Source organism: Siphateles boraxobius, unplaced genomic scaffold, assembly GCF_051911475.1.
Source record: "Siphateles boraxobius isolate OS27281-9 unplaced genomic scaffold, OSU_SipBor_1 174, whole genome shotgun sequence".
NCBI lineage: Eukaryota > Metazoa > Chordata > Actinopteri > Cypriniformes > Leuciscidae > Siphateles > Siphateles boraxobius.
The window spans coordinates 138,855-148,156 of record NW_027508782.1 but is presented as its reverse complement, the minus strand read 5'-3'; the positions used below and the strand labels follow the sequence as shown (position 1 = coordinate 148,156).

Genomic DNA, 9,302 nt, shown 5'->3' with positions numbered 1-9,302 from the left:
GCTGCACATCTTTGCCCGCCCTCCGCGAGATGGCGCTCAATGTCTGCATTGCCGTCTAAAGCCTGCCGGACCACATCTATTCTTGTCGGTCGCGCCTACACCGCCGCCGGACAAGCAGCTTCCGACCTGCACTCCATGGCTGTATTACAGATCCTGCAAGCCGATCTCCTCCGTGAATGGGACGAGAAAGGCCCGGATCCAGCTGCTGTAACGGACCTGAGGAGCTCAACGGATCTCTCCCTTTGCGCTACCAAGGCTGCAGCTCAAGCCCTAGGACGATGCATGGCCCCGCTGACTGTCACTGAAAAACACCTATGGTTGAAGCTGGCTGACATGAGAGAGTCTGAGCGGACCGCTTTCCTCGACGCTCCTCTCTCCCACACTGGTCTTTTTGGCCCGGCAGTGAATGGAATCATCGACCGCTTTTCTGAGGTTGAGAAAGCATCGCAAGCCATGAACTTGCTAGCTCCGCTGCAGGTCACCCACGCGAGCCGCCTGCACGAGCCACCACACAGCGCCCAGCTCAACCGAGACAGTCCAGCCACTCTTCGCAGAGACAGGGCGGCCGCCCCAGATCGTGCTCAGCTAACCGCAGCAGACCGATCCCCCCCCTCGCCCCCCACGTGGGCCGCGGCCAAAGATTACGCTGAAGACTGAGCACGCGAAGCCATCCTAGGATCAGTGAGAGGGAAAAGAGGGTTAAGTCTCGCCGCGGCCGGACTACCATCAAAACTTTTAACTTTTTTAACCTTAACACAGGCTACTGCAGTAGGTCCTTTAGCAGTCAACGAGTCGGTAACACTACCTGCTCGCCTGCACACAACCGCCGTTTTTACAGCGAACCAGAGAAATCTCAGAAGGAGCATAATGCCTGGTTATCCGGCTCACGCCGATGGTGTTTTAAGTGTAGAAAAAGTGCCCACGCCACAGTGCTCACCCCTACACACAAACACAGCACTTCCTGTGTCACCCAGAGAGCCCACTCTCATAAAGCTGCCAAATGCCGCTCGATTGTTATCTGCAGAAAATGTGCCCACGAGCCCGTGCCCACATCTATCTGCCCGCTCTATTACACGGCCAAGTCACGCGCATCACAGAGTGCAGCTCATATAAATCATGTTGTGAATGTAAGTCTCGTGCCCGCTCGCAAGCGCTCACGCTTACTAAACAGCACTTCGCACATAGTGCTGCGCGCGCACCACGAAGTGCAGCCTCACATGAGTCAGAATATGAATGTAAGTCTCGCGCCCGCTTGCAGGCGCTCATGCTTACTAATAAGCACTCCGCACACGGCATTAAACGCCAGCACAAAGTGCAGCCTTCTATCGGTCAGGCTATGAATGTAAGTCCCGTGCCCGCTCACGAGCGCCCACGCTTACTAACATGCACGCCCCGCACGGCGCCGCTCGCACACCACAAAGTGATTATAAAGCACTCCCCATTCACAGCTATCGGGACGCTATATACGAAACAGCCTGCTGTCGCTGTCAGCGAGCCGCCCCATTCAAGCACATAGAACGCGCACGCCGCTCTCATTTCTCCGGTCCAGTTTCTCGAGCCCGCACAGCGCGGTGATCAGAACCCAGAGGCCATTCTGCCCCTAGCTGCACATATAAAAGCATGGGAAGCGATTCCAGGGGTATCAGAATGGGTGCTAAGCACAATAAAGCAGGGCTATGGGTTACAGTTCGCTCGCCGTCCCCCTCTCTTTCGAGCACGGACCGCGAATGCAGAAGTAGCACATCTACTTCGTTCAGAAATAGCAAAGCTGCTGTGCAAAAGGGCCATAGAACCTGTACCGCCTTCTCTGAGCGAGTCAGGCTTTTACAGCCGTTATTTTCTCGTACCCAAGAAGGACGGGGGTCTCAGACCCATACTAGATCTGAGACATTTGAACAAAGCTCTTATGATAAGACCGTTCAAAATGATTACAACCAGACGACTCCTCGCGCACATTCGCCCAGCAGACTGGTTTATATCTCTCGATCTAAAGGATACCTATTTTCAGATTCAGATAATACACGGTCACAGGTCATTCTTGAGATTCGCCTTCGACGGTCAGGTTTATCAATACACCGTCCTACCTTTCGGTCTGTCCTTAGCACCCCGTACATTCACAAAGTGCATGGACACGGCACTCGCCCCCTTGAGAAATCAGGGCATGCGAATTCTGAACTATCTGGACGATTGGCTGGTTCTAGCACAATCAGAGACAAAAATACTATCTCACAGAGCTGTGCTCCTCAGTCACCTGGAAAGCCTGGGTCTCAGGGTCAACTGGACCAAGAGCTCATTAGTGCCCAGTCAGTCAATTTCCTTTTTAGGAATAGAACTGGACTCCGTGGCTATGACGGCCCGCTTGTCAACACAGCGCGCTCGTGTATCTCACCGAGCCTGGAAGTCAGGCTGCGCCCCGATCAGAGTGACTCAGAGCTGCATCACAGCTCTGCAGCCCTGGTTAGCAGCCGACTGGTACCAGCGGGGAGTGAGAATGGGGAGTGTCTCATACCGGAAGGTCATCTCGACAGACGCGTCCAACTTGGGTTGGGGCGCGCTCTTCGAAGGCAGACCAGCCTCTGGCCTATGGTCAGACCGGGAAAAACTCCTCCATATAAACTGTCTGGAAATGATAGCGGTCATGAATGCGCTGAAGCGTTTGCTCCCATTTGTACAGGACCACGATGTTCTAGTCCGCTCGGACAACATGTCTGTAGTGTCCTATGTGAACCGTCAGGGGGGTGTCAGATCCAGAAACCTCTGCAATCTGGCAGAACGCCTCCTCGTTTGGTGTCAGCACCACCTGGGCTCGCTGAGAGCGGCGCATGTGCCAGGCCATCTGAACGACGGCCCAGACAGACAGTCCAGGGACAATGTTCCCCCTGGGGAATGGTCCCTGCACCCCCAAACAGTCCAGTTGCTATGGCGCCTTTTTGGCAAAGCGGAAGTCGACCTATTTGCGTCACAAGACAACGCTCACTGCCCAAAGTTCTTTTCAAAGAACCAGGACGCGCTGGCCCAAACTTGGCCCAGCCCCCCCCTATATGCATTCCCTCTGGTCTCTCTATTACCACAGGTAATCAAGAGAATCAGGGAAACGCGCCAATCAGTGATCCTCATAGCCCCACGTTGGGAGAACCAGACTTGGTTCCCGGAGCTGACACGGCTGTCACAGACAGCCCCGTGGCCTATTCCGGTGAGAGCAGATCTCCTCTCGCAAGCTCGCGGCTCGATCTGGCATCCCCATCCAGAGCGCTGGTCTCTGCACGTATGGTTGTCCAATGGTTACCCGTTGCCCTGCCAGACGCAGTAATGAACACAATCACGCAGTCTAGAGCTCCTTCTACCAGAAGTCTCTACGCGTCCAAATGGTCTGTGTTCTCCAAATGGTGCGCTGACAAAAACCTGGACCCACGGGAGTGTGGGGTTTCGCGGTTGCTCAGTTTCCGACAAGAGCTGTTGGAAAAGGAAAGTTCCCCTTCCACGCTCAAAGTCTATGTGGCAGCCATTGCAGCATTCTCAGAATCGACGCACGGCCAGTCAATAGGCAGGAACGAGCTCATCATCCGCTTCCTCAGAGGTGCCAGAAGGATGAATCCTCCGCACCCCCCTTCAGTTCCTATGTGGGATCTTTCTTTGGTCCTCGAGGCCCTGAAAGCATACCCCTTTGAACCTTTAGACTCTGCGGATCTAAAGTACTTATCACTTAAAACCGTTTTTCTGATCGCTCTGTCGTCAGTCAAAGTGTGGGGGACTTACATGCGCTGTCTGTTAGCGCCTCGTGTCTTGAGTTTGGCCCGAATGACTCAAAAGTCATCCTCAAACCTAGACATGGCTATGTTCCTAAAGTGATTGGCACTCCGTTCAGAGCACAGGTCATTTCGCTATCGGCTCTGCCAGCGTCCGATAGTGAGAGTGATGTTAATATCCTCTGCCCGGTCAGGGCGCCGAAAGCTTACATTACGCGCTCCGCCCCTTTCAGGCATTCTGAGCAGCTTTTTGTTTCCTTTGGCGGGCGCACCAAGGGTCTCGCCGCCTCGAAACAGAGTCTATCCAGATGGATAATAGACGCGATTACAAAGGGTCTGCAATGCCCCCTGGGCGTCAGGGCTCATTCCACCAGAGGCGTGGCCTCTTCGCGGGTATGGTCCAGTGGAATTTCCATTCATGACATATGTGTGGCGGCGGGCTGGGCTTCCCCTTCCAGGGGGAAGTGCTATATGCTATCAGGTTATGTGCTATATGCTTATACATTGACCAGCGTCGCCGCTCTGTATTCCCTGTGAGTGCTTATATACATGCGCTTATATATACATGCGCTTATTCCCGCTGATCTGGGATCCCCGAAATTCTGGAACTCATAAGTGGATGCTGGTGCGCACGGCGTTGACAAAGGGTTCCCGTAGCGTAAGCTATACTTACGCAATACGAGAGAACCTCTCGTAAGAGAACGTACTCGGTTACCTAACGTAACCTCGGTTCTCTCTAGAAGAGGGAACGAGTATTGCGTAACCTGCCGTGCCTGCGCCACGAGCGTTTTCCTCTTCAGTCAATGAAAACCAGAGAATCAGGCTACGAAACCCTGCTTATATACGCTAAGCCTTGCCCATATTGGTGGGCTCTGACGCTGTGAAGGCAAGAGCGCCTTCATTGGCTTCAGTATCTCGAAAAGATGAATCTTTCCCGTAGCGTAAGCAATACTTACGCAATACTCGGTCCCTCTTCTAGAGAGAACCGAGGTTACGTTAGGTAACCGAGTACGTTTTTCTCAGGATCGTTATTGTCCCCCATCAGTTTTTTAAACATTTAGGCATGGATGTAGCCTACCTAATAAATAAAACATCTCCAGTTAACTAGCAGAGCATTCATTTAGTTTGCTATTAAATGAGAGATCTAGTGCTAAAATGTGTTGTTTTTTTAACTCAAGCTGAGCGCTCGTTGCTGCTGCTATCAGTTGCATGGATACAGTGTTGTGCCTCGCGCAGTCTTCAATCGGACAAGCACTTCAATCTATCACCGTTGTGGAGACTCTATTCATTCCGGTGAAATCACAAAATAAAATGCACACAAAACGTGTCCCTGCTTGATATAGACTGTAACCACTGATGAACATATTCAGTTATGATGAGAGAAAAAAAACCTATACGAATGCGGATTAGAACCCGTAACCTCTGACACGCTTGGCAAAAGATCTCCCACTAGACCATTTCAGAACTCAAACAAAACCTGCGGATCGATGGATTTATTTACGGGTTGAGAGAGGCTGCACAGTTAAGCGGCCAGCGGCCACACATCAGGCCGCCGTATGATGTTGCTAAGAACTCGCAATGTATAACTATTATCAGACCGGCCCTCGCAGCCTCGAAACACTACCGGCCCACCGGGAAAAGTCCCGACTCTCCTGATTGCCACTCCGCCCCTGGAAGGAAGCACTGAGCACTGATTATGCAGCTTTGCCTCAGATACAGTATTTTGATGTGTACCATTATCTGATATTGGCTAGGAGTTTTTACACGTGAGCAATTCCGAGCCTGGAAATCCCTGGAGGCGTACAATCAGTTTGCCGAGGGTTGGGTTGGTGATGTTTGCTCAAGTGCAATCAATGGAAAATTAGTCATCATAGCAAATGTAACATGATGCTAGACTATCTGTCTATTAAAAAGCCATAGCCTCCACAACTTAATTCCTATGTTCCCCTTAAAACAGTCATCGGTGCTTTCTGTTATATGCATGTACTTATTTGTACACTGAAGAATAGGGGTGGAACGGTACATGTATTCGTATTGAACCGAAAACTGTACGGGCGTCATGGTTTGGTGCATGAATATAAAAATAAATAAAACTCGCGTGCAAAGTAATTGATGTAATGCGCAACTACTTTATACGCGGGTTCTTTAGGGACATAATCTGAGATTGCAATGCTGGAATGTGAGCACGCGAGTGTGTGTGTGTGAGTGAGTGAGAGGCGCGGGCACGATCGAACAGTGGAAACAATGTTGTTTTTGTATGTTTTTAATACCTCGTCATTTTGTTCATACAGGACATCATTCAAATTGCAAAGTTTTAACTTATATTTGTTTTGAGGGAGTTTCTTTCCTGTTTATCCTCGCCAGCCATAACCTCCGTCATTGTTCTGACAAAAGCTTAGTTCTCTTACGAGAGTATCTCTCGTACTGCGTAATATCTTACGCTATGGGGAAAACCTCTTTGCCACGAGATATTGAAGCCAAAAATTATCCTTAATTTTGAATTAATGTAAAACGCTGTGCGGCAGCGTGCAGACATAGGCAAGACGGCTCGCGCGCCTATTGGCTGCCCTGCGGCAACAGCAGCTGCCTATCGAGGGAGGCCCTGCGCGAGGTGATGCCCAATGGGGGGCGCTTCGCGCCCATTTCGTCACGTCCCGCCAGAATAGGCGTGGCCTTGGCCTATAAATACACTCGACAGGCTGATACTAACTGATTGTCATCTCTTCAGCGAAGCACTACTGCATTGCTGGATCCGGAGTGAGAAGCCGCGCCGTTGACAGAAAGCCTTCTGCGGGACGGGTCTTCGAGCCTGAAGCCGCTGGCCTTCAACTCTCCGCCTTCAGCCGCCGTACCTGCTACGCTTTCCGGCGTCCATTTCCTTTTATTGCTAGAGTGTGTGTTCGCCGCTGCAACTCAAACTCTCACTGTTTCTCTCTCTCTCCTAAAAGAGCTGCGTCTTTTTAAAGATGCAATGATCCTGCGGCTCGTGCCGAGCCACACTCAGCGACGGGGACCGTCACGTCATCTGCGTTTCCTGCCTGGGTGAGGATCATGCGGCTCTCGCCCTCGTCGACGGCGGATGCCCTCATTGTGAGCTATTGCCTATGGTGACTCTGAGGACTCGCCTGGCATCATTCTCAGAATCTGCACTTCAGCCCGCTGTAGCGCCGCACCGTAAAAAGCAACGTGCTCAGCGCGGTCCCGAGCCTTTTTTGCGGCCGAGGATTGAGATCAAGCCCGAGGTCCCAAAGCCTTTGAATTGCATGTTTATATCTCGCAATTATGACTTTATAATACGCAATTGCGTGATATAAAGTCAGAATTGCATGATATAAAGTCGCAATTGCGTGTTATAAAGTCAGAATTGTGAGATATAAACTATTCTGAGGGGAAAAAAGTCAGTCTTGTTTTCCCCATAGAATTGGACTTTATAACTCGCAATTGCGAGTTTATATCTCACAATTCTGAGAAAATATGTCAGAATTGCGAGATATAAACTCGCAATTATGTGTTATAAAGTCGGAATTGCTAGAAAAAAAGTCAGAATTGTTCGTTTTTTCTCTTGCAATTCTGACTTTATAACACGCAATTGAGACTTTATTTCACACAATTCTGACTTTATATCTCGCAATTCTGACTTTATATCACGCAATTCTGACTTTATAACTCGCAATTCTGACTTTGTAACACGCAATTCTGACTTTATAACTCGCAATTCTGACTTTATATCTCGCAATTCCGAGAAATAAAGTCACAATTATCTTTTAAGATGTTTTATTCTGTGGCGGAAACAAGCCTCCATACTCTCTAGCCACCCCCCCCCCCCCCCCCCATGGGGGAATATTATTTCTTAATTTTATTTTTTAACTGATATTTTATTTTATTCTGACTATTTTGTAACTGTTATTGTTTAAAATGTAACGAAGTAAAATACTTCATTCAAAACGTACTTAAGTAAAATTAAAATTAGAGATTATAAAACTTAAAAAAGTAGAAGTACACAAAAAAACTACTTAATTATGTAACACGAGTAAATGTAATTCGTTATTTCCACCTCTGGCAGAGGATAGGAAAAACTTCAGATTTAATCCCAGTTTCCCAGCAAACACAGAACGTTCCCCTAACGTTCCCGAATGGTCCCATGAGGTTATTTTTTTGGGAACCAAACAAGAACGTTATAGGAACGTTCCATGTAGGTTATTTTTAGGTTCCATTTTATAACGTAAGGAAAACGTTCCGGGAACGTTCCCCTAACGTTAAGGGAAAGTTCTAGGAACGTTCTGGTAACCAAAAACTAACGTTCCCAGAACCTAAATTTGTTTGCTGGGTTACTCTTTTAAAAATTGACTTATTTTGACATGCATAACAAAAACCGTCTATTACTAGAATGATTTCCTTTTTTTTTTTTTAAGAGGATTTGATATATCACAAATAACTTGACTATAGATAAGGAGAATAAACCTCTTATGTAAATTCTATAAATTACCTAAAGCTATTTCGACGGAGAGAACATATTTCTCTCTTCTGACTGTCGTTATTAATCTCTCTATATTTTGCCCTCTTTTTGAAAGGTTTTTCTTTTGTCATTTGAGCAAATGGGAACATGCTATACTAAGCAATAGACAACAAACCAATCACGTGCCTCATAGCAATGCTAAGCAACTAGTCGTAACCTAAAGATCCGTTCAAACCAAGGACGATAACGATAAAGATATAGTTTTCTAAATATAAATGAATAGTCCACACCACAGAAATAATAACGCCACAGAAGAATGATATATTATATTATATATTTTATATACGAGAATATTTCTCGAATCTTTAACGTCTGTGAGGACTTTATCCCGTAGGACAGGAATATTAATCCTGGGATCGTCCATCTGGAATGATCTCTGACTGAAGCTGGATCGCAGATATTATGTTTTATTGAATAACTTGTTTATTGAACGTCTGTAGGAAATGTTTTTCACAACTTTTGGTTAACAGAATGTTTCTTTTCATGCATCACCATTGAAGTTAATAAACACAAATTTTGTTGTTCATCACAAACCCTCGTGTGAAACTAAAGTCACGAATCCCGTCATCGAACAGAAGAATGCAGTGTTTCTGGATGGACGAGTGTCTCGTGAGAAAGAAAAAGAAAAAGAAAAAACGTCTGAAACAGAGAGAAACACAGATGCACCTTTAGACAACCTTGTAAACTGAAGTTTATTTAAGAAATAAAGAAGTGATACTCCCAAACTGATTATAAGTTGTCATGTTAAGCAGAAACACAGGAAGCATTCGCGAGTATAATACAATATTTATTTTTAGCACAAAACACACAAGTCCAGGGTGCAGTGAGCCAGGTGGAGATAGGTGACGCAGGGACTTCGATGGTCAATACCGGTGACGTGCAGACAAACGGTGAGACGATCCAAATCCACACGGAAGACGACGAACAGGAAACACCAGGCAGGAACACGAACCAGAAGACAGGGGAACATCAAACAACGATCTGACAAAGGTGAGAGAACAGCGGTGAGTTTAAGAAGCGTGGTGAGATGAACTGCAGCT

At 47.7% G+C, this 9,302-nt stretch overlaps 1 protein-coding gene across 1 annotated transcript in view; it reads left to right on the top strand.

The window, feature by feature from the left end:
- Positions 1 to 9,302, top strand: part of LOC143740588 (apolipoprotein L3-like) — a 130,680-nt gene that overhangs the window by 70,145 nt on the left and 51,233 nt on the right. The gene's annotated exons all lie outside the window — the stretch shown is intronic.